The sequence below is a fragment of the Myodes glareolus genome, chromosome 19, assembly GCF_982192425.1.
Source record: "Myodes glareolus chromosome 19, mMyoGla1.1, whole genome shotgun sequence".
Classification (NCBI taxonomy): Eukaryota; Metazoa; Chordata; class Mammalia; order Rodentia; family Cricetidae; genus Myodes; species Myodes glareolus.
The window spans coordinates 24,991,148-25,017,112 of record NC_142044.1 but is presented as its reverse complement, the minus strand read 5'-3'; the positions used below and the strand labels follow the sequence as shown (position 1 = coordinate 25,017,112).

The window sequence follows — 25,965 nt, the reverse complement described above, 5'->3', positions numbered from 1 at the left end:
TATGCATCAGAGGGTCTACTGTCCCATGGATTGCAAAAGAGTCCATTACTGACTTGTGTATAGTGTAGTCTCAGTGGGAAAAAGCAGTTATTTCAATTTGTCTTTCTCTAGGTAGAAGCATCTTAGGTTTTAAGGATCATTAAGGGACCACCCCCTCCCCCTTTTTTTTCAGACAGAGTTTCTCTGTTTAACAGTCCTAGTCCTAGGTGTCCTGGTAAACCAGGCTGGCTGCCTCAAAATCACAGTGCTCTGCCAGCCTCTTCCTCCCGAGTGCTGGGATTAAAGGCGTGCACCAACCACACCCTGCGGGACCCTTCTGTTAAAACAGTCTTAAAGCTCCGGGAGCCTCAGTGTCCCTGGCTTGGGCTGGTCCTGCCTACCTGCATCCTGCGTGGACAGCCACGCCCCTGTCTCATCTCCTAGCATTCTGCACTGTTTTGAGGCTCTCTGAGCTGTGGGTAGGATTTGCTCCTCACGGGGGTCAGCCTGCAAATGTTTTCCACTCCAACAGTGATTTATAAAACTTAAAACATGCATTACAATGAGGTCTGATGGTCGAGCCTTCCAGAATATCCTCCCTGGAGACAGACAGCTCCTTTCTCTTCCCTGCCAGTTACAGGCCTGCAGGCATATAAAGGCAGGCCCGGTAGGGGCTCATCTAGGCAGTTGGCCTCAAGTAGCCTCCTCCAAAGTGGGATCTCTTGGCCAGGTTCCCATCCCACAGAAAGGAGGGAGACAACAGAGTCCCAACCTACACCCAGGAACTTCTTCCACATTCAGCCCAAGGTCATATGTAGAGTGACCCTCTTCTTTCTCTGGCTCATCCTTGCCCTTCCCACCATCCTGTTTACTCCTCTACAACCCAGGAACCCTCCTCACAGTGGTTCTGAACCTGTGGGTAGTGGACCCATTCGGGGTTGAATAACCTGACCCTTTCACAGGGGGTTGAGTATCAGATATTTACACCAGGATTCATAACAGTAGCAAAATTACAGTTATGAAGTACTAATTAAAATAATGTTATGGTTGCAGGGGAGGGGAATCACCACAGCACGAGGAACTGTATTAAGGGGTTTGCAGCATTAGCAAGGCCGAGAACCACTACATCTAGGCCATCCTTTCCAAATGCCATTGACTAACTGTCTCTGAGACCAGGAAGAATGCAGTGGGCTATCGTGTACTGGGAAGCATCAGCAGGAGATCAGAGGACAAAGTGAGATTTGGGGGGAGGGTCCTCCTTTCATGTGACAACAACTGGTTCATCCTCATTTCAACCCCAAAAGCAATCTTTCCTCCCAGTTCTAGCTCCACTACTCCCTGTATCCTCTACTAAACCTTCATCTATCACTAAGCCCTCCTTAACGGATTCCTGAGAAACCTGAGTCACCCACAGCTGTGTCTGATCTGAGTGCTTCCTTGAACTCTCTGCCGGTCTCACTATCTGGGTTTGAATCCCAGTTCTGCCTTTTATTAACTTGGCCACCCCAGGCCGAGTTACTCAGTCTCTCTGGGCTGGATGGGTTTGGTGTTTTGGTTTTTTTTTTTTTTTTCCATCTGTAGAATGGAATGATAATATTTAGAATGGAGCACAGCTAGATGGATAGGATGACTTTAAGATGACTTAGCTGACAGAAAGCAGAACCTAGCACATGATGCAGGGAAAGCAGAAAGTAGAAGCTACCTTTATCACTGTCATCGGGCTCACAGCATGGCTTTGTTCCATGTGTCATCGGCTGGACCAATCACTTTACCTCCCCGTAGTCCCCAGTGACGGGCCTTCGGAGGACGCATGCCAGAATCACAGTGTTGCTAGCCTGCTCAGCCTCCCCAGACGAGTGCTTTGGAAAAGGCAACCAGAGTTTGCACAAAATTCCTAAAGAACGCCTGTGCATGTACTGTCTCCATACACACTGAGAGCCCTTTAGAACCGCATCACATCACATGTTGACAACCCAGCACAAAGCAGAGCCAAGAAGGCTCACGGCAGGTCAGGAATGAGTGCTCGGACACAGTGAGAATCCCAACAATGGCCTGCGACGACATCCTCCTCTGACTGGATTCAGCCTCCCACCTCAGGATCAGCCCAGAAGAGACCAGCGAAAAGGAAAGGAAGCCAGGGAAAGGTTTGGCTGCAGGGAAAAGGATCAGAAATTCAAAGTCATTCTTGGCTATGTGAGCTAACCTGGGCTACATGTGACCTCACCTGAAAGAAAGAAAGAAAGAAAGAAAGAAAGAAAGAAAGAAAGAAGGAAGGAAGGAAGGAAGGAAGGAAGGAAGGAAGGAAGGAAGGAAGGAAGGAAGGAAAGAAAAGAAAACGAGGAAGAAAGATCTTCGACTTGATACTCAAGGTCTTAGTGAAAGCTCACGTTCACAATCATTCTCTCCTCTCTCTCTCTCTCTCTCTCTCCCTCCCTCCCTCCCTCCCTCCCTCCCCCTCATGTCCTTTCCCCCCTTCCTTCCTCCCCTTATCTTTCCTTTGTTTTTGGCTTTTGGAGACAGAGTCTCACACCGTGGTCCAGGATGGCCTTAAACTCATGGCAATCCTCCTGTCACCTTTGCCTTTCAAGTTCTGGGGTTACAGTTATGTTCCACCAGGGCTGGATTTCCCTTCTCTTTAAACTAAAATAATTGTTTAAAGAAATAATAAAATAGGAATTGGTGTAGAGAGCCCAGGAATCATTAGGGGACAATATACACTGTATCACAACCGCTCCAAAATATCAAAAGACCCAGAAAACTTCAAAGCAGTTTTAAAGAGCTCAGTAGAACTCACGATTAGCATACATGAGAATGTAGGTTCAGTTCCCAGCAAGAGAAGAAAACTCAAGTCCCCGAATAAGTGACAGCAGCAGCCGAGGTCTATTCTGAAGACTTTCTTTTCCCCTTTAAAGATCAAAACTCATTTTACTAAAGCATTCTAGCCCACACTTGCAATTCCACCAGTTAGGAAGCTGAGGCAGAAGAATCGCCATGCCGTCGAGGCCCACCTGGACTTTGTCTCAGAAAGAAAAAAAAACAGAAGCAAAAAAAGGAGGTGGGGCGGGAGATCAAGCACGCCTGTGAGCAGCTGGTGAGGAAGCAAGCTGCGAATCTCAGGCCCAGCTGGAAGACAGCCTGAGGCTTCTTGGTGCTCACTTGCTGCCCCCACCCAGAAGCCCAGGCGTTCCCTGTGCAGCCGGCAGGTGAGGATGATGGCCGGAGGGAAGCAGGGCTGTCTGTTGGTGGTGAAAGGGCGCAAGATCCCAAAGAGTCCTGGCATTTGCTCAGCTAGCAACCGGCCCTCAGAAGGCCTTACTTCTGGCTGAGAGAAGCTATGTTCACTAACGTGGGGCCCTTTCAAGCTCCACTCCTTCAGTGATTTACAAACCACCCCGTAAATGCCCACCCCGCACCTTAGAGAAGGAGAGACAGTCAGCTTTCAGCCTTGTGGGGAGGAATCCCATTCAAAACAAGAGGTAAAGTAACCTGCACAGGCTTACTCTTTTCACTGGTTAGAGCTGTCATATTGTCCGGGATACAGGTTTGAAATCAACAGCATCGGGTAACCGAAAATGATGGAAGTTAGTGAATAGGCCTATGGGGGATGAGGAGGAGGTAATAATTCCTCTAGGAGGAAGAAGATAAGGAAGAGGAAGGGAAAAAGTTAGCCTTCTACAGAGCGAGAGGGGAAGAGTGTTCTTAGGAGTGAACAGTAAGGGCAAAGGTCCTGGATAGGTAGAAAAGGTCAGGTGAGCTAACCAAAGTCCAAAGTGCTGAGTAACAAGAAAAGGGACAATGACATGAGACTGGAGACCCACAGGGCCGCTCAGCTCTGCATTTCAAGAGTGGAGAGCTGGCAAGAAGACTTCTGGAGAGGGCTTAGCTTTGCCGGTTTCAGGAATCGTTTCTTTTTTAGTGCTAAGGATAAAACTCATACCCGGAGTTTTGTTTTGTTTTGTTTTTCCAGTTCTTGAGATAGAGTCCCAGGCCTTACACAAGCTAGGCAAGGGTCAATCACTGAATTGTACTCCAAGGAAACAGATAGTTTGAAGAGACTGGAAGGGGCCTCTTAGCAATTTTCGAGTGGTTACATCGTGAGGAGGCCACAGTGGAAGTATTCCATGTAGGGAGTTGCACCTGGGCGGGGTGGAGGCGGAGGGGGGGGCTTATTTGGAGGGAGAATATTCTAGACCACACTTGCAGTGAAGTAAGAGGTTCTTGGGTTCCATGGTCACCCATAGGCTTGTAGGCGACCAGTCCTCTCACCCAAGGACTAAGTCTTTGAGGTTGCATGAGCCCTCCAGCTCACAGCGCTGGCCACTTCATTTGAGAATCATTGGACGGGGTGACTACCGGCATTACTAACACCCAGGTCTGTCCCCCAGGTAAGGCTTCACATCCGCCCAGGGCCAGGCCCAGTCAAAATGAAGAGAGAGCGCTGCAAGGTAGCTTCTAGAAAAGGGTATGTCTGCAGGATCCACGCCACTTCCTGCACTGGGGCCTGTCAGGCCGCGGTTAAGATGGGAAGGACCGTGCTGAACCTGAAACATCCGAGCCTGGGGCATAAGCTCAGCAGTAAAGCACTGTCTAGCCTGTCGAAGGCTTTGGATTTGAGCTCTAACGAGACAAAGGAAGAAGAGGGAGGAAGAAGAGGGGAATTGATATTACTTCATCACTGGGCTGGAGTGAACAGCAGAGGTAGGAGCAGCTGGCTTGCCCCTGGAGCCTGTCACATTCCACAAGAGAAAAGCAGGCAACTTCTGAAGATCCCCAGGGCAGGGTCGAGGGAGGCAGAGAGGATGATGGAAGGCTTTGCTGGTTGAGCAAAACCGAAGGCACAATCTCAGTAAATCAGCCCTTACCTGAGCTGGCTCATCCATGCCCTTGGGCGCCTGCGATAGCAGGATTTCGTGTGCAAAGGCCACTTAAGCAGGCTGCTGGTCCGGCCTGCACCTTCCCTAAAGGCTGCAACCACTCCCTGTCACTCCCTGCTAAAGGAGCAGCCATCATCCCAACCCAGGAAGGCCAAGAGCTTGGCCCACAGCAGACAAAAAGATGAAGGGGGCAACTCGGTTGTTGCTCTGCACCTCCTGACAGGTTCTGGTCAGCAGCTGTTTGCTACAGTTGTTCTTCCTGGGTTGTTTGTTTCTCCGTGTAGCTCTGGTTGTCCTGAAGCTCACTCTGCAGACCAGGCTGGCCTCAAACTCAGAGCTCTACCTGCCGCTGCCTCCTGAGTGCTGGGATTAAAGGGGTGTGCCATATTTTTATACCCCAAACACTCTCCGCTAACTCCATGAATATCAAACCGCCCTAGACTTAGTCTAGCTGATCTAGGGACTCTATTCACCTCATTCAAGTGTAAGTCAAATCAAGACTGACTACAGTGAAGAGGCCCTCACTCTGTTTTCAGGGACTACACATGTCTGGATCATTCCGGATATCCCTTGCTGAGCCCAGATCACGTTCCAGGGACCTACTTCACCCTGCAGCTAGAATGCCAGTTATAGCATTCACATCAACTGGCTTGCGGGCTTCCTAAAATGCAATCCCGGGGTTGGGCCCAGAGTCGAAGGCAAAGGAGGTCATGATCGACTAGTGATGTCTGCACTGAGCGCAGGGAGATGGCCAGTGTGGAGTGCATCCTACCCCGCTCCTTGGGAACACAGATGTCATCCAGTAGCTCTCTCTACTAGGCTCACAATCTAAACCATAAAGAAATAAAACCATAAGAAGAAACAGGCCAGGTTTAGGAATACCTGTCGGTAATCTCAGAACTCAGGAAGCTGGGGTAGGAAGATACGAGCTCGAGGCCAAATCGCAGGTGGTATCTCACACCTTTAATCCCAGCACGGAGGAGGCAGAGACAGGCGGATCTCTGTGAGTTCGAAGCCAACCTGTTCTACAGAGTGAGTTCCAGGAAGGTCAGGATTATTTCACAGGGGGGAAAACCCAAAAGATAAGCCGAATTGGGGGGGGGGGGTTAATGAGGCCAGTCCCATTAATTTCCTTATGTAAACAGAATTTAGGCTATGGTCATATTCAGAAAATGGAGTCCCTATGCAATTAGTTAGAGTGGGGTCTACTGCTGTGGAAAAGAAAAGTATCTGCCACTGAGCATCACTGACCAGTGTGGGGCCATTGGAGGTGGCAGCCCTAAGATGCTACGGTACCTCTTAGATGCTGAGGTCCAGTCCTAGCCCAGCTAAGGCAGCATTCTCGCTCTCAGGTTACAGATAGGGGCAGGAGAGGAGCTAGCCCTTCTCACGTTCTCAAAGCTGGTAAATGGTGAGCTGAGATACAGACCTCATTCAGCTCCAAGAAAACCAGGTCTATGCTGGGTGAGAAGCCACTCTCTTAGGAGACCAGATGCAGAGTGAGAAGTCTTGTGAGGTAGCGCCTGGAAGCCTGCGAGCTTCCAAGACCTCTGGCAGCTCCTGTGCGGATAGGTGTCTGGGAAGTACCACTTACCAGGGAGTTCCTCCAACAGGCTTCCAATCCTTTCTGAACAACCTCCAGGCAATGGAGGCTGGACTCTGCAGTGGTAATATGTGTTTTTTGGGGTTGTTGAGACCACCCATTAAAATATATATGTATATGCATCTATTTCTAAGTATCTATTAAAGGTTTTTATTATCTGCAATGTGCAATAATTATTTTCTGCTCATCACAGAGCCCTTTGTAGTCCGGACCTGACTCATTATTATTATACTTGGCTCCAGTGTTAACAAGTTCCACTTGCGAAGCGGCATTCTGGGCAGAAGATCCAAAAGCCTTAAGCTGATTGAGGTGCAGATCCTGGAACGTTGTCTGGTAGGCCATTATTTTTAACAGGAATAAACAGCCCATCTTCTCGGTTTGTTTTTCATTTCCAAGGATCACAGAACTGGCCACGAGAGCACGGGTAAAGCACAGGGTGCGGGACACATCACCCCATCGCTGGTTTGCCAGTTCTACCCAGATGAGTGTAGTCATTCTCTCTCTGTGCGCATGCATGAGTGTCCGTCCACATGCCCTTGTCTAAAGGAAAACTTGGCCTGTCTGGGCTCTCAAACCGCTGCGCAGAGGATAAACGCAAGCTTTCTGATGCAATTATAAAAGCGAGGCTTGTCTGCTTTCTCGTTTCGATTTCAAAATAGACTTCTGGCCAAGTCGAACCACAACCACCACCAGGGCTGGCGCCATGAGGAGGAGGAAAGAGAGGCCTCCAGGCTCCCCAGCCCAGGTGGCAGAGGACCCCACTTTACTGCAGCAGCTCCTGTCCGTGATTGCGGCCATAACCCTCGCTTACTCTTGTTCTCTTCACCATTGTTATTCTCAGACAAGACTCTCTTGAGCTTTGCAGAGTCCCTCAAACGTTGTCGCCACACTGTGCCTCGGTTCTCTTTGAGCATGAAAAGAATGAGCAGGCTTCAAAACGGCCTTCAGTACAACAGGGAGGGTCTCGGCCGAGAAAGGCTGGAACCCGCCGCTCCATCCCATCCCCCACTGCGGATCAATACGGCCTTTCCATGTTAAATGGAGACCTGGAAAAGGAGCCCATAAACCCATTTATGCTTCCTGAATTGGCTATTGGGCAGTGAAATATTGCTCGCTATTGAACTAGATGGCTTCCACAGCGCAGTAACTGGTCCCTAACAGCCTGGCCTACCAAATGCAACAATGGAGCTGGGGATGTGGGAGAGGGATGGAGCTTTGTGCCAAGATGAAGATCAAAGGCCTTCAGGAGGAAGGAAGGGGGTAGGGGGCTCAGGCTTTCTGTTCCTGTCCCTGAAGGGGCCACCAAGGATTGAACTCAAATGGGCCCTGAGATTCAGTGTCAGAGGTTAAGGTGGGGGTTTATGTTAGGTGCCAGAATGAAACAGGGAAATGTTTCCAAGGAGCTTCCAATACCGCATGGGGCCTCTGGAAGCAGCTGGGCGCTGGCGTGCTGGCAGAGAAGCCCTGGATTTTTGGAACAGACGTGGGTTCCACGGAGGAAAGGGAGCACACTGCGCAGCTTGCTTAAGCACGATTGCCATGCAAGGGAGACGGGCTTGGGAGGAGGTCGGAACTCAGGCCGTCCAGCAATACCAAAGGACTGCAGTGTAGGCTGGCAGGCTCTGCGGAGAAGACGAGCAGTCAGCAAAGGGTCAAAGACTGTGTAAGTAAGTGCTACCAAGCCTTCAGACCAAGGAGCCAGGTGACCTGGGTTCAGAGAGACAGTTGTAGAATAGATACATTTTTTTTTTTTAATTCTTGGGACTTCCATAAAAGCCTGAATTAGGTAAGATGTTATCCTAAGATCTTTATTACCTGGTGAACTTCTAAAAACTCGTGTCCCATGTCTGGGAATGGAGTGCAGTACAGGGCTTGCTAGGCATGCACTAGGCCCTGGATTTGATGCCCAGAAATGCACAAACCCAGGGATGTGGTACCTGCCTTTTATTTCAGCATGAAGGAGGTGGAGACAGAAGCATCCTTGGCTACACAGGTCAGCATGGGCTGGCTATGTGAGACCCCCCCATCCCCACACCCCTAAAAAAGGTATATTTCCTCACACTGAAAAACTAAAAAAAAAATACAAGTGGCAATATTTTCCAACAGGAGAAAGACATGCAAAGTTACACAGTAGAGCAGAAATATCCTTGCTGTCTCTGAAGTCTCCTACTACAAGCAACCATGCTCACAATCACCTCCGTACATCCTTCCAGATTACCGTGTACATGTATGGATGCATGTTTGGGTATAAATTTGTGCGTGTGCGCATGTCCATGTGTGTGTGCTTATCCTTCACATACACATGGGAACGATTAAGAGCTTCCAAAACAGTCCCCCCCGCCCCTATCAGGACTCTCACTTTGTCGTCTGTCTAATGACAAGCCTGGATGGGTCCCTTCCAACTTTGGACGATTCCTAACTATGAGAAAAATATCCAGCCAGACGCCAGGCCCGAGGCAGCTTGAGAAGTTCAAATGCAGCCCAGGTGGACTCAGTAACGGGAAATAGAGGCTTCTGGGTCCATGGGAGGTGACTGACCTCCTTCAAGAGTCTCCAGGGCTGGGCACTGGGCCACACAAGCCACAGGCAGCATCCTGATCAACACATGCACTCACCAGGAGTCAGGAGCTGTAGTAATACGTGTTTCACAGAAAACTTTTGTTTTCTCTAAGTCTCAGCAAAGCAATTAGCCCCAGGTCACTTCGCTAGAAGGAGCGGCCCGAGGGAACCTGGGTGCACCTCTCCGGCCCTCATCATTTTCAGGGGCGGGCACAGCGGGAGAAGAGCTGCAAACCACTTGACGTTAATCTTCACGCCAGAGGCCGGGAAGCTGCAGGAAATACTAGTAGGCGCTTTGCATGTGGACTACCCTCCAAAGGGCCTGGGTCCTCAGCTCCACACAACCCAGGAAGGCATTACTATGAGGCAGGGTAACCATTAGATAGTGGGCGGGGCCTACTCAGAGGTTTTCTCCTAGGGAGCAGCAAGCTCTTGAAAGGAGGGATTCACTTGAAGAAATAATCCTGTTTACCAACCACCCCTCCCCACCATGTCTTTCTTTTAAAAATAAAAGTCTCATTACACAGCTGAGAGGAGCCTCAAAAGCACAGTCCTCCTGCCTCAATCTCCAGAGCGACCCTGTACAGGTTCACACCACTGTGCCAAGCTATTAAGTTGTTTCTCTTTCTCAAGTAGACTGTTTCTGGTGTTTTGTTACACTAATGGGAAACCGACTGACCCTTTAGAAAGGGTCAGAAAATCTAACTTTTTCTTTGGCTTGGCGTCTATAACCTGTGCTACTGTGTCTATGAACACATTTGAAATCGAATTTTATGGTAGAACCCAACCCGGAACTCAGATGTGCACGGTCTCACCTTCCCCTCACCCAGTCATCCTGAAGGAAATGGTGTCACCTCCTTTTCTCCCCGTGAGCAAACAAGGCTGCCAGAAGCTAAGCGGCTTTCCGAAATTCACTTGGAGACGCATCGGGTCCGGGCCAGGGGTCTTTCCACTCAGCACCACTAACTTAGGATAGAAAACTTCTCTGGCTCCACGGAACTACTCTCAAAATACCAAATGTTAGAGAGAAGCAGTGGCCAGCTCCAAAGAGTCATCAGCTTCATCTCAGGCAGACCCAAGTTCCCTCCCCCATGCCGGAGGCAACTCTGTGAGGGAAGAAACGCTGATATTCTGCACTGAGTGCCACAGAAACAACAGGGCAGAGCATATGGGAGCCTCCAAAATGTCTAAACCCAGAGCTGGACAGGGTGACCCAGCTGGACAGGGTGACCCATGCTTGTCATTCTAGCCCTAAGGCAGCCGAAACAGGAGGGTATCAGGAGATTGTGAGCAGCCGGGGCTACCCAAGGTGCTGCTGGAGAAGCTTGGTGCAACATTGCATTGTATTCGAAGGGCACCAGAAGCTCTACACATTGCACTAGGAGAACCACCCAAGACAACCGGTCACTTTCGGTGTGAGCGAGCTCACAGGAAATATGCTCAAAAACACAAAATGCAGCGAAATGTGTCTAAAGTCATTCTTTTCTTTCTTTTAAGATTTCCCGTGTTTCTACCAAAAACAAGACAAGATTTAAAAAAAAAAAGACGCCGTAAATATAAGCATTATTTGGAAAGACAAAATAAACAAAAAAATTCCAATGACCCAACCCTGGATAAAACAAGCAACATGTAAGATATGACATGGACTGAAGAATTTGCTCATTTTGTCTTCTGTTTTCAGATTATGATTCTTCAAAACAAAAATTGGAATGACACCAGAGAGGGATGGAGGAGCCATCAAGAAGGCATTCTAGCTGTGTGGTGAGGACATACCATCTTTAAGCCCAGCGCTTAGGAGGCAGAGGCAGGCCTGGTCTATAGAGCAAGTTTAGGACAGCTAAGAACAAACAAAGCTATACAGGGAAACCCTGTCTTGAAAAGCAAAACACAAACAAAAGAGAAAAGCCACCCTGGCCTGGCAGAATAGATAGAACAAGGAAGCAAACCCTAGAATCTCTGCATACTGGGGCAGGTCCACAGGCAAGCAGCGGGAACTCTGAAAAAACGAGAACGAGATGAGGAAACCCTAATGAAACGAGCAAGCAAGTCTCCAGGGATCCACACACACCCCGGTGCATACATGACATCTCAGACGGTGCGTGCCACGTTTACATTCGTACTGCATGATAAGGGCCTGATGGGAGAGCAACACGAACCACACCAGATCTTAGCGACCAAAGGGTGCCATTGTCTTTTCACCTTTGTTCTAAAAATAAACACTTCCCAGCTATCTGTGGCACATCCAAATTGCAACACCGTGGTTCTACTTCAGGGCCATTATTAAGTAAATCAAAGGTTCCTGGCACACGGCGTGGCGATAGGAGAGTAGGCCAGACACCACCCAAACGAACCCTGAAGATGTTATCCAAATTCCCTACTTGGCCCGAGAGGCTCAGCATTCCTCCGTCTAACAGCCATCATCCCTGGAGAAGACACTGCATATGCTTTGCTGTTTGAGTTTTGTTTCCTTGCTGAAGACAGTTTCTCTTGGCGCCCCGCCGAGCTCTGCACTTACAATGTGCCTGTCACTGGTTTTGAACTCCTACTCTTCCAGCCTCCACCTCCCAAGAGCTAGTACTCTGCGTGTGAGCTCCCTCACTTGCCACTACATTGATTCCCATATATTAGATCTTCCCACCCAGGGGTCTTCAGGTTCTAAGTCAACCGGCACAGCCATGACAGTTAAGACCCACTGAGCTCACAGGCTGGCCCAACTCTAAGTACTTCACATGAACTGCGCCACTTAGCCTGCCTAAGTCTATGCAGCCGGGACTAGTGCCGTCCTAACTTTGCAGATGGGCAAATGAAATGGAAACATCGGAACCAATACCACACCTGAATACCGTCAGAGCCGCGACTCAAACCCAGGCAGTTTGATGTGAACCTGGCGAGGTCGGCTAGATAGGGTTGTGCAGGGTATAGTCAGCAAAACTGACATTTGTGTGGGTATCCGATTTGCTTGTCAGTATCCAGTGAAAAGATAATGCACGCCACATATGTAATTTAAATTTGTTCTAACGGTCACACTAAAAATATCAATAAATATGCAGGTGAAATCCACAGTATCAATATATTTCACTTTTGCCGGAACACACTGACATCTCATTTCAATATGTAATCAATATGAAAAACAAATCAAGGCAACCGTCTCTCTCTCTCTCTCTCTCTCTCTCTCTCTCTTTGTTTTTTTGTTTTTCTGTTTTTCAAGACAGGGTTTCTTTGTAGCTTTGGTGCCTGTCCTGGAACTAACTCTTGTAGACCAGACTGGCCTCGAACTCACAGAGATCCGCCTGTCTTTGCCTTTTGAGTGCTGAGATTAAAGGCATGCACCACCACCGCCCATCTATCTTTTTCTAAGTCTACAAAATATAGTTAGTTTATATGCATAGCATTGTCCAATCCAGACCTAAGCTAGGAAACATCTTAGATCATCCATAGCCACACAAGACTGTGCTTTACCTTGTTGGGCAGCACAATTCTAGCTACGGTTAAACTAACCCAACTTCCCTGGTCCTTGTATCTCTGGACTGGCATGACAGTGAACATGGTCTGTCTACTGTCGGGTTCAAGTCAACCTGCATCAATGGCTGAAACCATCAGACCTAACATTTGCCCAGCCCCTTCAGAATAGCACGGACTATGCTTCTTCAAGGTCTCCAAGAAGCCTCTATTTGAAATATTGCCTCCTTGCCTGCAGGGAGATCCAAGAGCTAGGCCCCCTGGGAAAGACTGGCAAACCACTGAAACTTAATTGCCCATCTTGTAGAGCAGTTTCCCAGGAGACTCCATCAAGTACCTTTTTCTGCTGCCCAGCAGTGGAACATCTGGAAGCTTCTACTCCTCACAGCTGGGTGGGCTGCTTATCCTTAAAAAGCCTGATTGACGATCTCAGCAGCGGGACTTGTAGGGGAGCAGTCATCCCCACCAGGGTAGAAAGGAAGGGTGGCTGGCAGGGGGTGGGTGAGTTAATTAATCCTTCCACGAGAACAGGAAGAATGCTTTATCAGTGTATCAAGCCTGGCAATAGGGCAGGGCACTGGACAATGACCGGGATACTCAAAATTCACCAGGGTGCAGTTCTGTGAGGTTAGTGTGAAGCCTGTCATGTGAAGAAGGTCCATGCAACTCTGCACAGTCCTAGTTGGTCACAATTTGGTCTTAGTCGTAGGCTCGAGTCCTAGGGAGCTAGGGCTGTGGTGTCTAAGTGCAGCCTGGGATTTCTAGGCCAAGATTACAAATATTCCTTAATGAAAACTTGTTCGAGGCTTTGCTCTTGTAAGCAGCTTTCCACTGAAACTCCACTGCGTGTGTGAGGACAGAAGGATGTAATTTTGCTATCAGAAGTGTGGCATAAAAGTTTCCCTTGTCCATGGCCTACAGGAGTTACCGGAATGAGCCTCCCGCCAGTCCACTCCCTCTACCTAAAGTCCCAACCAGCAAAAAGGCATCTGTTTGTCATTACGGACCAGGACAAAGTTGGGTATGAGTGGTTCACCTGCACTTCCCTTCTAAAGGTAGACCCGTGCCCCGGAATCTGAAATGGAGGAGAGCAGAATCCGTCGGAGCCACCGAAACAGGGCCACCTCTATAAAAGACCAATAGTCGCAAATTCCAAACAAGCTCTGCCTTTTGCACTATGATCATCCAGTGTCTCTCCACAATAATGAAGAACAGGCACCGGGAGCTGCCAGAGGATGCCTGATAGGATCTGCAGTCTTCCAATTGAGTCTCCAGGTCCTCGGCTCACCTCCAAGAGGCCTCCTTGATTGCACAGCACACCTGCCGCAGGCACCCTGATAAAGACTCCGATGCCCAGAGGTCCTCTGCGCTGGCCTGGCGACTAAGCACTAGAGCCCCAGAGATAGAGGTGGTGATGGCCTCTAGGCGGAAGAGCAGACCAGTGCAGGCCCAGAAGCTCTAACAAGAGGCACCTGGCTGTAAATGCGGGCTCTGGCGCCACTGGTGATTTCCGTCTCATGCTGGGATGTTATCTAGCTACCCTGCCTCCATTTCCCTACCTTTAGAATGGGGAAGGCGGGAATCAACACCAACCCGTTTTAACGGCTATAAGGATGAACCTACAGATTCAATGAAGGGCTAAGAGCAGAACCTTCCAACAGCCAAGTCCCCTTATGAGCACACTGACTGGAGCTGACAGTGAGGACATAGAGGGCAAAGGAGAAGTAAGTGTTTGGTCTCACTCTACCCACAAATCTCGACTTCCTGGAACTGGACTCCCGGGCGAAGAAGGGGAAACCGGAAGTTAAAGAGTGGGATTTGCAGGGCTTTAAGTTTTGAATGTACTTCCTTATCCATCAAAGACATAGTAAATTCTCTTTACCACCAGCACGGACCCAGTAAGCAGAGACAAGAAGGGTGACAATGGCCAGTGATCATTGAACATTTCGGTTCTGGGTGGCAACAGCCAAGTGCCAAGGGCTTGGAATCTCATGCAGCTCACTGCAAGGTTCATCTTCATTTCCTAGTTGCACTGATGGGCAAAGTGAGCCTGTAAAAGACAAGCAACTATATCTGAAATTTGAAGGGATTTTAGGAACACCTGGAGTAAGCCTGAGTGAACCGGAGTCAGCACCTCACCCATGATGCTCTCTGGCTTTAAACACATGCGGACAATTACCGACATCTGGCTGTCTCTAACCATCTCCAAGATGCAGATCTCCAGGCGGGACCCCAGGTGTAAGAAATCCAGGCTCCAGACCTGATGATTAAATCCCTGGAGGGACAAACTGGGTCCCTCTCTGGAAGATAGGTGGGTGGTAATTGGGGCCCCCAGTGTGGAATGTCAGGCAGGTGGTAGCACAGGGCCAATAAAGGAGATAGGGGAAAGGGTAGGGATTCCTGGAGCAACTCCATTAGGGTACAAGTAGGCATCTGTTTCTTAATTGATCTGTTACCCTGAAGGGAGTGAGCCAAGCTCAGAGCTCAGTCAGCAAAGTAATCTTACTGGAGGGTGGGGTGGAGGAGGGAGACAACTATCAGAAAATGGGAAGCTTGGAGGAGGGAAAAGTGTCACCCAGGTCAGCAGAGAGCAGAGTCCAGATGGACTGGGAATCCGCCGCCATCTTGAGCCTACGTTGAGGAGAAACTGCCAGGGTCAGGCCTCTAAGATCCACTGCCCCTACTCTGAACCTCAGGTCTTTAGGTCTTTATAAAGGGAATCTGAAAAAGATCTTCAGACACCAGCAGGGAGTACTCGACCTGTCACAAGGGCTCCACCTCATTTAAATCTAAAACTAGCAGTGTGCGGTGGTGCAGGCCTTTAATCCAGCACTCAGTTGGCAGAGGCAAGGGGCGGGGATCTCTGTGACTTCAAGGCCAGCCTGGTCTACAAAGGGCCCAGGACAGTCAAGGCTGTAAAACAACAACAACAACAACAAAAAAAATCCTATCTTAAAAAAACAAAGAAACAAAACACCCTAAAACCAAAAGGACCTAATTTTATCTTCAGTTTAGTGATAGATACCGAGACACAGGCAATAACATACAATAAATACAAGAGGCTCTGTGGCTCTCAATCAGAGAGTTGTAGTCTAAACCATCTCACCGGGGGTGTTCCTGTAGGTTATGTATGAGGACAAACACCTGAGTCAAAAAAAATTCCTTCCAACTTAGAGAATCTGTGAATCCAAGGACTCCAGCACAACCCTGGAAAGGCCTTCGGCTGATAATTTCACAGGCAGAGTAGGTGTTCAGGGTAACAGCTGCTCAAATCACATCTCTCCTGGAAATATGTAAAATGAACTAACAGCATCCAGTAAAGAGGTGCTTGGAGGATGGACAAGATGCACAGGCCAATCTAGGTTTGGTAGCCCACACCAACAATCAAGTGGGCGGAAGCCAGGAGAGTTAAATTCAAGGCCAGTCTGGACTGAACAGCTACTTAGTACTTAGTTTAGTGGGAATGCCTGACATTAAAGACAGGAGGCTAAAACCTTTGAGGATAACATAAATGATCAAGACTTAGACCCTGACCCTAAATTAGATAGATGGCCTTAACTAGGTTCCTAACATCAAAATCAACCAAAGGTGAGCAAGATTATCAAAACTAGAAATGAAGGACTGAGGATATAGCTCACATGCCTATTTAGCATTCCCAAAGCCCTCAGCACCATATAAAACCAGGAAAGATGACGTGTACCGATTGTCTCAGCACTTAGAGGAAGAGGCAAGAGGATCGGAAGTCCATGGTTGTCCTTGGTTACATAGTAAATATGAGACCAGTTTAGGATGGACGATGTCCTGGAAAGAAGCAAAAAAGACAGAAATGATTTTGCACTGTGGGATACCCTCAAGAGAGTGGAAGGGTGACCCACAAAATGGAATGGAACTATCAAGAATCATGTGTCTGGGAAGGAACTGCCACCAAAAAACTTGTATGACACAACAACCACAGCAGCAAGAAAAGTTTCTCAGAAGCTATTCTGGTACCCAACGGACATAGAAAAAGATATTCAGAGGTCATTAGAAAAATACAAATCCAAACCACAGTGAGATTACAGTTTCCACCTATAATCTCAGCACTCGGGATGCTGGGGTAGGAGGACGGCAATGGCAGGCACCAGCCTGGGTTACATAGTGAGGCCCAGTCTCAAAACTATAAATGAATAAAGACACTGGTCATACTTATTAGGATGGCTATTAGTGAAAGAATGAATAAATGAAAAGTACCTAGCATGGAAACAAGGAAACTCGTGTGTATTGGCAGTGGGAATGTAGCATGGTGTAATCATCATCGAAAACAATATAACTCCCCTAATAGTTGATCACAAAATTCTTATATAATACAGCAATGTATGCACATCCATGTTCAAGGCACTATCATCCACAATATTTGAAAGGCAGAAGCAACCCAAACACACATCAACAGATGAGCAAATAAGTGTGCTCCATACGCACAAAATACTTGGGCAGTCTCCACAAAGAACCTATGTGAGGTATCCGCTACAGGGTACACTGAGCACTGAGCACACTGAGCTAAGTGAACAAAGCCAGTCACAGACAAATGGTGATTGACACAGAGATGATGTGGGAGAGCAGTCAGAGTCATAGACTCGAACAAAGCTGAAGAGCAGCTTTCAGGGCTGGTGGGGAAGCGAGAGTGTTCAATAGATAGAGAGTTTCAGTTTCCGATAATGAAGAAGGCTACAGTAATATTTAGATGGGACGGTTGTACAATGAGTGTACCTAAAGTCATTGAATTGTACTCTACAGGAAGAAGGAACAAAAGGAAGAGAGGGGAAGTGAGTGAAGAGGGAGGGCAACAGACAGCAGACTTTTGCTATGATACCCAACGTGGCCTTGTGCTTACTCTGTAGCTGAGGCTAGCCTCAAACTTCTCTTTCCTCACCTCCCAAACAGCTCAGATTGAAGACTTCCACCACTGCATAGGGATCCTAGTCTCAACCATTTGTGAGAACGCCACAGTGCTGGCAAACAAGGCTAACATCTACACGCCATTGTATTCAAGTTGTTAGCAATACTAATTAACAACAGATTATTGTAATCTTGGCAGAGATCTATTTTTACTTTTTATCCTTGTGTACTTGTATGTCTGTGCGAATGTACGCTAGGCGCGCAGAGGCCAGAAGAAGGTGTTGGATGCCACCGAAGGTGGGATTACTGGTAGTTCTGAGCTGCCAGATGTGGATGTTGGAGACAGAACTTTGGTCTTCTGCAAGCATGCCAAACATTCTTCACCGCTGAGCTACCTCTGCAGCCCCCAACTTGTGACTATCTTAATGACACAGTTTCCTCCTCTTGGCCCTTTCTATCACTCCACCTTTCTCAAAGACAAGGGCTGGACCTTCCAGGAACAGTCCAGATTCCTCTTCACTATCCCCCTGACAATCGCAAATACCTCCAGATGCAGGCGCGTCAAGCTCCCTCCCTGTCCCTGTCCAATTTCCTCTTACAACTCACAGGAAGATGATAAAAGGCTCCATAAAATGGCAGATGATAAAAACTCACATAAAATGGCACAGGGCTGTTTTCCTTAGGACATGGGGTTGGTTTGCATCTTCAAGCGATCCTGCTGTCATCTCTTCCTGTCGGGGGAAGAGAATTGACAATCATTCTGGTCCGCAGGTCAAATCCCAAATCCGAGGTGGCTAAGCAGACAGCAAGGGAAAGGTCACTGAGCCATCGGGGAAACTCACAGCAACCGATACCGCACACAGCAGAAACAGAGAGCCCAGCATGGGTTGAGGAGGTGATGACGGAAGAGAAATGAACAGAGCTATCTAGAATGTAGGAAGTAGGGGCCTTCCCAGCTACACTACATGGCTGGAAGTGTGGGAAAAAACTGAAGGAGTGGCTCGACTCCAGGTAAATAACTCTAAAGGAAGACATGTTAATTCTGTGTCAAGAGGTGCCGGACCGGAGTAACACTCAAGCACACAGTCCCCAAAGTAGGGCATACCCACCAGGAGGGTTGTTGGCTGAAGCTGTCTGGGGATGCAGACAGAATCATGGCCCATCAGGAGCACTCGGCCAACTTAAGGGGACAACCATCACCTGAAAGGCTGCAAACTTCTGGCTCAGAACTGTTGTTTGTTTGGTCTATGATTTCCCTTAAAGTCTCAGTTGAACATACTTGAAGTCAGGAGGGGCTTGTTGTATCTCATTTAGTGTGATAGTTAACATTGATCGTCGCCTTGACAACATCGAGAATCGCCCAGGAGACAGGCCTCTGAAAAGGTCTATGAAGGAGTCTCTAGCGTGGATGGGAGATTGGGAAGGTCAACCCAGGGTGAGGACAGCACCAGTCCAACGGACTGAAGTCTTGGACTGAGTAAAATGGAGACAGTGCACTGAGTACCAGTATTTACCCCTGTCTGCTTCGTGACTGCCAATGCCACATGCTCCTCGTGGTGGACTGTGCCCACCTGCTGCTTCTGCCTCCCCAATGTACCACACCCAGCTGAAACCAAGAGGTTCTTATACTTTAAAAGCCCCCTTCCATCGCATTGTTTCCTTGGTGGGGTTGTTGAAGAGTAAACCCAGGTCATCACATACTCTCAGGAAGCACTGCACCCTGGTGCTATCTCCCAGCCCAGGCTTCTCTCTGAGAAGCAGAAGCTCTACTTTGGCCTCTTGGTTGGCAGGGGCAGGTAGAAGGAGTTCTAGTCAGTGGGCAGCTGCTCTTTCTGGAGAAGGCTCCACCATTGTGCCGTATGTTACGGGACATGTGCCGTATGTCCCATTGTGCCGTATGTTACGGGCTCACCTGGGACATCTGTATCTAATCTGCTCGCTTTCCTGAGTGGACTTGCAGCCCTGCAGGAGCATGATGCTTCTACAGCTCATACTAAGGCCTTAGGAACGTCTGTACTTGGAAGCTGCTAGGGTTAAAGACAGGCTGCATGCTTCCTGGAGGAGGTGACCCTTAAGCAGGGTCATAAAGCGAAACCAGGAGTTCCCCTGTTGCAGAAGTGGGAACGGGACCGAGTCTTACTCCCCAGTCCCAGACTGGCTACTTCTTGTGCAATTGTGAGAAGTGAAACTCGGAAGTATGCAGAGATAAATCTTCTGGAAGAATCCCATAATTCCAAAACTTCCTAATGGTTCAAACCTACACTGTCTGGCTGCTTCTGCTGTGACCTCAGCCAAGGGCATCCTCGGGGCAAAAGCACTTGGCCTCCAAAGTTCAACTGGGGTGGCCTAGGTTATAAACCATTCATTCTGTGGTTCAATAAACAGTCAGTGTGAACAGGCACCCAACTAACGACAAAAAAGTCGTTAGATGATCTCGGGACCCAGTGTGCTGCAAGGGAAAGGGTGGGAGACGCCTCTTCCTGAACTCGAGGAAGCCAGGCAACTGGGGAACAGAGTAGGGGCTTTAGAGTCTGCTAACCAGAGCTTACATGTACCACCACTGCACTGTCAAAATCATACCTGTCAGGAAGATCTCAAATGCTCTCTTCTAAACCCCCTCACATGGCGCCACACATCCATAGGGCACAAATACTAAAACACATCTTTCTCCTCCACACACACAGACTTTAATTGGGGAAAAAAAATCTTTGGTTTTCCTTTTAAAAGGAATAAGCATGCAGGGAATGTCTTTGTAACAGAGGAAGCACGTAAGGAATGTTTGGAGTCACGATAGGGAAGAAATACAGCCTTTGGCCCCTACCGGAAGGACAGAAGCCAAAGCCAGACTCAGCCAGCTAAGCGTGTACAGAGCTCAGATCAGGCAACTGCAATCAAGGCCTGCAGCCGCCTCCTCCTCGCCCCCCCCGCCCCCCCCCGCCCCCCCCGCCCCCCCCCCCTGCTCCCGTGCACACTTCTGAAAAGTTGACCTCCCCTAGAAGGAGGAGGTAAGGCAGCCCTTGAGGGAGAGACAGCTGCTAGAGGAAGCCTGGGTGCCCTTGGGCTAAGTCCTCCAGCTACAAACCAGTCAGGCTAGGTAGGGAAGTCTGGCCTCGGCCTCAGGGGTTCCTCTGAAGGCAGGGCAAGCAGCATTTTGTACACGGAGTGGTCTCTTTAAAATCTCAAAACTGGGTGCAGGGATCCCAACGGTACTGGCCAAACCCTGAGTCACAGTTTAAGTAGGACACGACTGTGGAACAAAACCGAGGGCAACAAAAGCCACGCTCTCCACCAGCGCTCTTCATAAACTCCAGGGGACTTTCCACACACCGGCCTTTTCCTTTTCCTATTTCCTTTTGGAACTGGGAAAAGTGAAAACATCCAACCCGAGAGTAACCAATGCTCTCCCAGGCACAGAAACAAGAATATGAATATGCTTTTGCCGCTCTGGACTGGCCACGCACGCAGAGACAGATTTGACAATCTGTCCAGTCTAATCTCACTTCCGCCCAAAGTCCTCAGGGCAAGACTGTAACACCACAGGTCCTCTCTCTGGTTCCGGTCCCAGCCCATCTAGAATCTCTCAAACGTCACCGTCCAAGCAGAAGTTCTTCCTGTCGTCTCCAGAATGAATGCTGAATTCATCCTCTTCCCTTCTTCTACTACACAGCACACTGCTCCCCCACACACCCCTGCACTCCCAAGTAGGGTGCCTCTTCGTCACAAGCCTCAAATTGTCTGGTTTCTACTGTTGACTGGCCAATCCGTTCCCAAGCCAGCAATGAGAAAGAAGCCAGCCTCGGAAAGTGAGGAAGACAGAGAGGAATCTAGAAGGGCCCTGTACCCGCCCCACCTAGACCAGGCCCTGCCCCCACAGACCTATCCACTCTATCCTAACTGCAAGGTTCTTTCAGCATGCTGAATAACCCCCAGGTTTTCCTGCCTAACACACACCTCTTTTGACATGGAAGACACTTGCAGAAGTATGTCATACCTGCTCCCAGGTTTTTTTTTCCTTTTTCTACATATTTTCAAAATGTGTGTGTGTCTATACGCTTAATTCCTTTTTTTTTTTTTTTTTTGGTTTTGGTTTTGGTTTTGGTTTTTCGAGACAGGGTTTCTCTGTAGCTTTGGAGCGTGTCCTAGAACTAGCTCTTGTAGACCAGGCTGGCCTCAAACTCACAGAGATTCGCCTGCCCTGCCTCCCAAGTGCTGGGATTAAGGGCGTGCACCACCGCTGCCCAGCTACACTCTTATTCTCAAATTAAGATAAAGTTTCATCTAACCCAGACTGGCCTTGAACTCTCTGTGCACTTGAAGCCAGCTTGCATTCCTGCAGCTCCTTTCTCTACTTCCCAAGTGCTGAAATTCCACTTACGACAATGTCCTCAAGTTTGAGTGGTGGTCTCTTGAGGCTGGGGAGCATTGGGGAGAGAGGGTAGCCAAGCCTGTGGGTACCAAGCCACAAGTAGGTCGAAGAAATGTGTTGTGTGTGCTGTGGCACAGAGAAGAACTATAGGTAACGACAAAGTACGATATATTTCAGAAAAGCTAGAAGAAAAATGCGGATGTTTTCCCACAAAGAATGGATCAATCTCTAAAGAGAAACACCTGCTTAGAGTCAAACATGTCTACACATGTTGAAAAACCATATGGTGTACAATAAATAAGCATAATCTTATGTCAATTAAAAATATAATTTTTAAATTTTTTTTTTAAATTTCATTTTGTTTTGGTTTTTCAAGATGGGGTTTCTCTGTGTAACAGTTCTGGCTGTCCTGGGACTCACTTTGTAGACCAGACTGGCCTTGAATTCACTGAGACCCGCCTGCCTCTCCTCCCAAGTGCTGGGATTGCAGGTGTACACCACCACTGCCCAGCTAAAGACACAGCTCTTTAAGACACGCACCTGTTCTTGTTAGGTTTCTGTTTCTGTGACGGCAGCCTTGGCTTCCGGGTTTCAGCCCAGCTTCAAGGGAAGCCAGGGATCTTGGGAGAAGCTAAAGTCCCCTCAAGATAGGATCTGGGGGCAGGAACCGAAGCAGAGTCCATAGGGAAGAGTGATTTCTGGTTTATCATTCACGTCTTGCTCAGCTACCTTTCTTATACAAACCAGGACCTAGGGATGGTACAGACAATGCTGGGCTGGGCTCTCCTCCACCAATTAATAATTACGAAAATACTGCACAGGTTACTTTTACAAGCCAATATGCTAAAGGCAATTTCTCCACTAAGGTTCCCTTTTCTGAGGTGTCTCTAGTTTGTGTCAAGTTGACAAATTGGATGTGTTGACAAACTGCAAATGCACAGCAATGTTCCCAGCATTTGAAAGGCTGAGGCAGGGAGATTTCTGCTAGTTCAAAGCCTACAGAGTGAATTTCGAGATGGCCAGAGCCATAGAGCAAGATTTTGTCTCAAGTGAAGATACCATACACTTCAGACTCAGGGCTAGACGCCTCTGAGCTTGAATTGACCTGAAATCCTCCTCCTTGAAGACAAGTTTTCATGGTACCAGGAGGCATTCTGGAAACTTCCAAAGGAGGGAAGCAGCCAACAGTGCTGTCCAGCTACGACACCTCTGAACCACAACAACTGGCGTGGCCCAATAACCCTAGAAATAGTAGAATACATACCATAGTGGTAACCGCTTTAATCAGACTTAAGACCTGCTCAACAAGAGGAACTCGTGCCTTATACCAGAAAACTAGCCAATTACTCAGGGTTAGTGAAGTCATGGATCCTGTAAGAGGACCTATAATGGCCACTTTACTAAACCAGCATAATCCTTAATCATTTGTCCCTATATCCACAGATAAATGTAGTCCATGCCTCTGTCAAGAAAATTTCTGTTTGCAAAACACAGAGACCATTAAAGAAAACCACAACCACCTTTAATCAGAGCACTTGGGAGGCAGGGACAAGCAGATCTCTGTGAGTTCAAGGCCAGCATGACCAACAGAACTAGTTCCAGATCAGTCAAGGCTACACAAAGGAACACTATCTCGAAGAGCCACAAAAAAAAAAAGAAAAGAAAAGAAAAGAAAAACACAGTCAAAATACAAAGCTATAAACTGGCCATGGAGTGCACACCTTTAATCCCAGCACTTGGGAGGCAGAGGCAGGCAGATCTCTGTGAGTTTGAGGCTAGCCTGGCCTATAAAGTAAGTTCCAGGACAGGCTCCAAAGCTACAGAGAAACTCTGTCTCAAAAAACTAAAAATAGGGTTTGCTGTGGAAGAGGGGGTAGGAAAAAATATAAGAGCTGGAGAAAGAAGTTTGCTGTGAGATTGTATCTCCTAGGAATGTCCATTCACTAACAGGACTACCTAAGCTTGGGCTGAACAAGGACAACAGACAGGTTAACATGGATGGGAGAAAGTGCAGAGGCCCCAACCCTATAAAGAAATACAGGCAACTAAGGAGTGCTGAGTGGGGGAAACAGTCTTTTCCAGGGAAGAACACCCCATCTGGTTATCCGATACCAAGTGGTCAGCCCTGAAAACATGTACAGAAGAACAACATTATACAGACAGAACAGGGATCTTTTTCTATATTTAGGAATACACACACACACACACACACACACCATATCTTTTTTTATATTTAGGAATACACACACACACACACACACACATCCCATACATATACACGTAAGTATGTAACAACAAATAATAAAAAAAAAAGAGGTCATGAATTTGAAAGAGAGCAAAGCGTGGTGTACAAGAGATTCTTAGAAAGGGACAGGAAGGAAGAAATGATTATAATCAGAAAATTATGAGAAAAATTTAAAAATCTTCCCCAAAAGAGAGCAAGAAAACAAGGAAGGGATTGGGGGGAAGGAACAAAAGATGGAAAAGATCATACTTAAAAAAAAATTCAAGCAGGCTTAGGTACTCACTCCCAGCCCCATCCTAGATCTTGACAGCAGACTTGCTCTGGGGTCTAGACCCTCCCAGCCCACATTCACATCCTTTCCCACGTATCTCTAAGTAGAACTGCGATCCACACGGGGAATCCTCAGTTACTTCCGACTGGGGCTGTACATGCGCTTCCAATTTCACGGCATGCAGCTAAACTGATCTCTGAAGTGACCTCACACACTCACTAGCTGGGCTCCGGGATCCTGTGCCACACAGTCACACCAACGCTTTCAGGGACCTTTTAAAACATGAAATACACAGCTCTCGCAAGTAAACTCAAACACCCCTCAGCTGGAGGAGGGGCTCGCACAATATGGGACATCTACACAGCACTGTGCCGCTCCTCCGAGTTCAAACTGCCGAACCGCTCAGGTAGGGAACCACATGGGAGCTCCCCAGAGGCATAGTGCCCAGGTGAAGGGAGCCAATCTGAGCAGGCCGCAGCCTGTGCAGCTCCATTAGCATGACATTCTGAAAAGGGCAACACGGAAAGGTCATGAGTACAGGCATGCTTGTCGGAGACCGAACAAAGGAGAGTCACAGTGAAGAAATAGGAAGGGGTTTTGAGGATGACAGACGTGACCAAGGTCTTGATAGTGACATAGGACTTGACAGTGTTACAGAGCAGTCTGCATTTGCCAAAACACAGGGTAGTGTACACACACACACACACACACACACACACACACACACACACACACACAGAGGAGAACTCGCCTCTTAACGCCCTCTCTTCCATAAACCTGATTTTAGAAGTGAATTGCAAAATCTTTTCATATTAATGATCCTTTTGCTCCCTGCTTTTGAGACTAGTTTGAAAATCTGTTGCTCACTTGGCTGTGGAGACTATCTGCCTTTCATTATTGACGACTTTGGGGATGATTATATATAATATATATATATATATATATTATATATATATATATTATATATATACATATCCCAGTACTTTGTAATATACTGCAGACACTTCAAATATCTCCCAAGCCTTCGTTACATTTTATTCACATTTAGTTATTAACGGGACGCGGGCACGGACCGTGGCATTTATACAGAGGTCAGAGGACAGCCTGCAGGAGTCACTTCTTGCTTCCCCCTTGTGGCCTCTGGTGTCAGGGACTGAAGTCAGGTCCTCAGGATTGGCCATCTTCCAAGCCTTTGCTAACTTTTTTTTTTCCAGGCTGGCCTCGAACTCACAGAGATCCTCCTGCCTCTGCCTCCCATGTGCTGGGATTAAAGGCGTGCGCCATCACCACCTGGCCCTTGGCTAATTTTTTAGATTATCATAGTTTGTAGGTTTTTATCAGGCTTGCCTCCTGTGTGCAAGCTCTGTGTCCTCCCCTCCCCACAATTCCTCAAACAACACTTCAGCGTCAGTGCCTTTGCTTTCCAACAACTCTTCCGCTTACATTACATTATTATATGTCCTTTACAACAATGTTACTTTCGTGTATGTGCTTTCTTGCCTGTCTCCCTCATGTGCAATAAGTCCCTTCAGTATCAGTACCACACTGTCTCTGGGGACTCCTGAACACCTAAGGCCAAGCCCAACACTCAGCCAGCATACAACAGGTATCCATAAATATCCGTTGACGAAGAAAGGTGAAGAAAATCCCTGGAGACTAGATGAACAATGGTCCAGGCCTGCAATGTCTGTAGCTGGGAGGTTGAGGCAGGAGGATTGGTAGTGTATATCTAGT

At 48.0% G+C, this 25,965-nt stretch overlaps 1 long non-coding RNA gene across 8 annotated transcripts in view; it reads right to left on the bottom strand.

The window, feature by feature from the left end:
* Window positions 1-25,965, bottom strand: part of LOC125415053 (uncharacterized) — a 207,092-nt gene that overhangs the window by 171,112 nt on the left and 10,015 nt on the right. For 7 of the 8 annotated variants that reach the window (XR_015735605.1, XR_007236504.3, XR_014997994.2 and 4 more), the window contains exon 2: window positions 18,004-18,080. The exons of the other annotated variant lie outside the window; for it this stretch is intronic. This is a non-coding gene — a long non-coding RNA (uncharacterized LOC125415053). The remainder of the gene's footprint in view (window positions 1-18,003; window positions 18,081-25,965) is intronic. 8 annotated transcript variants of the gene reach the window in all.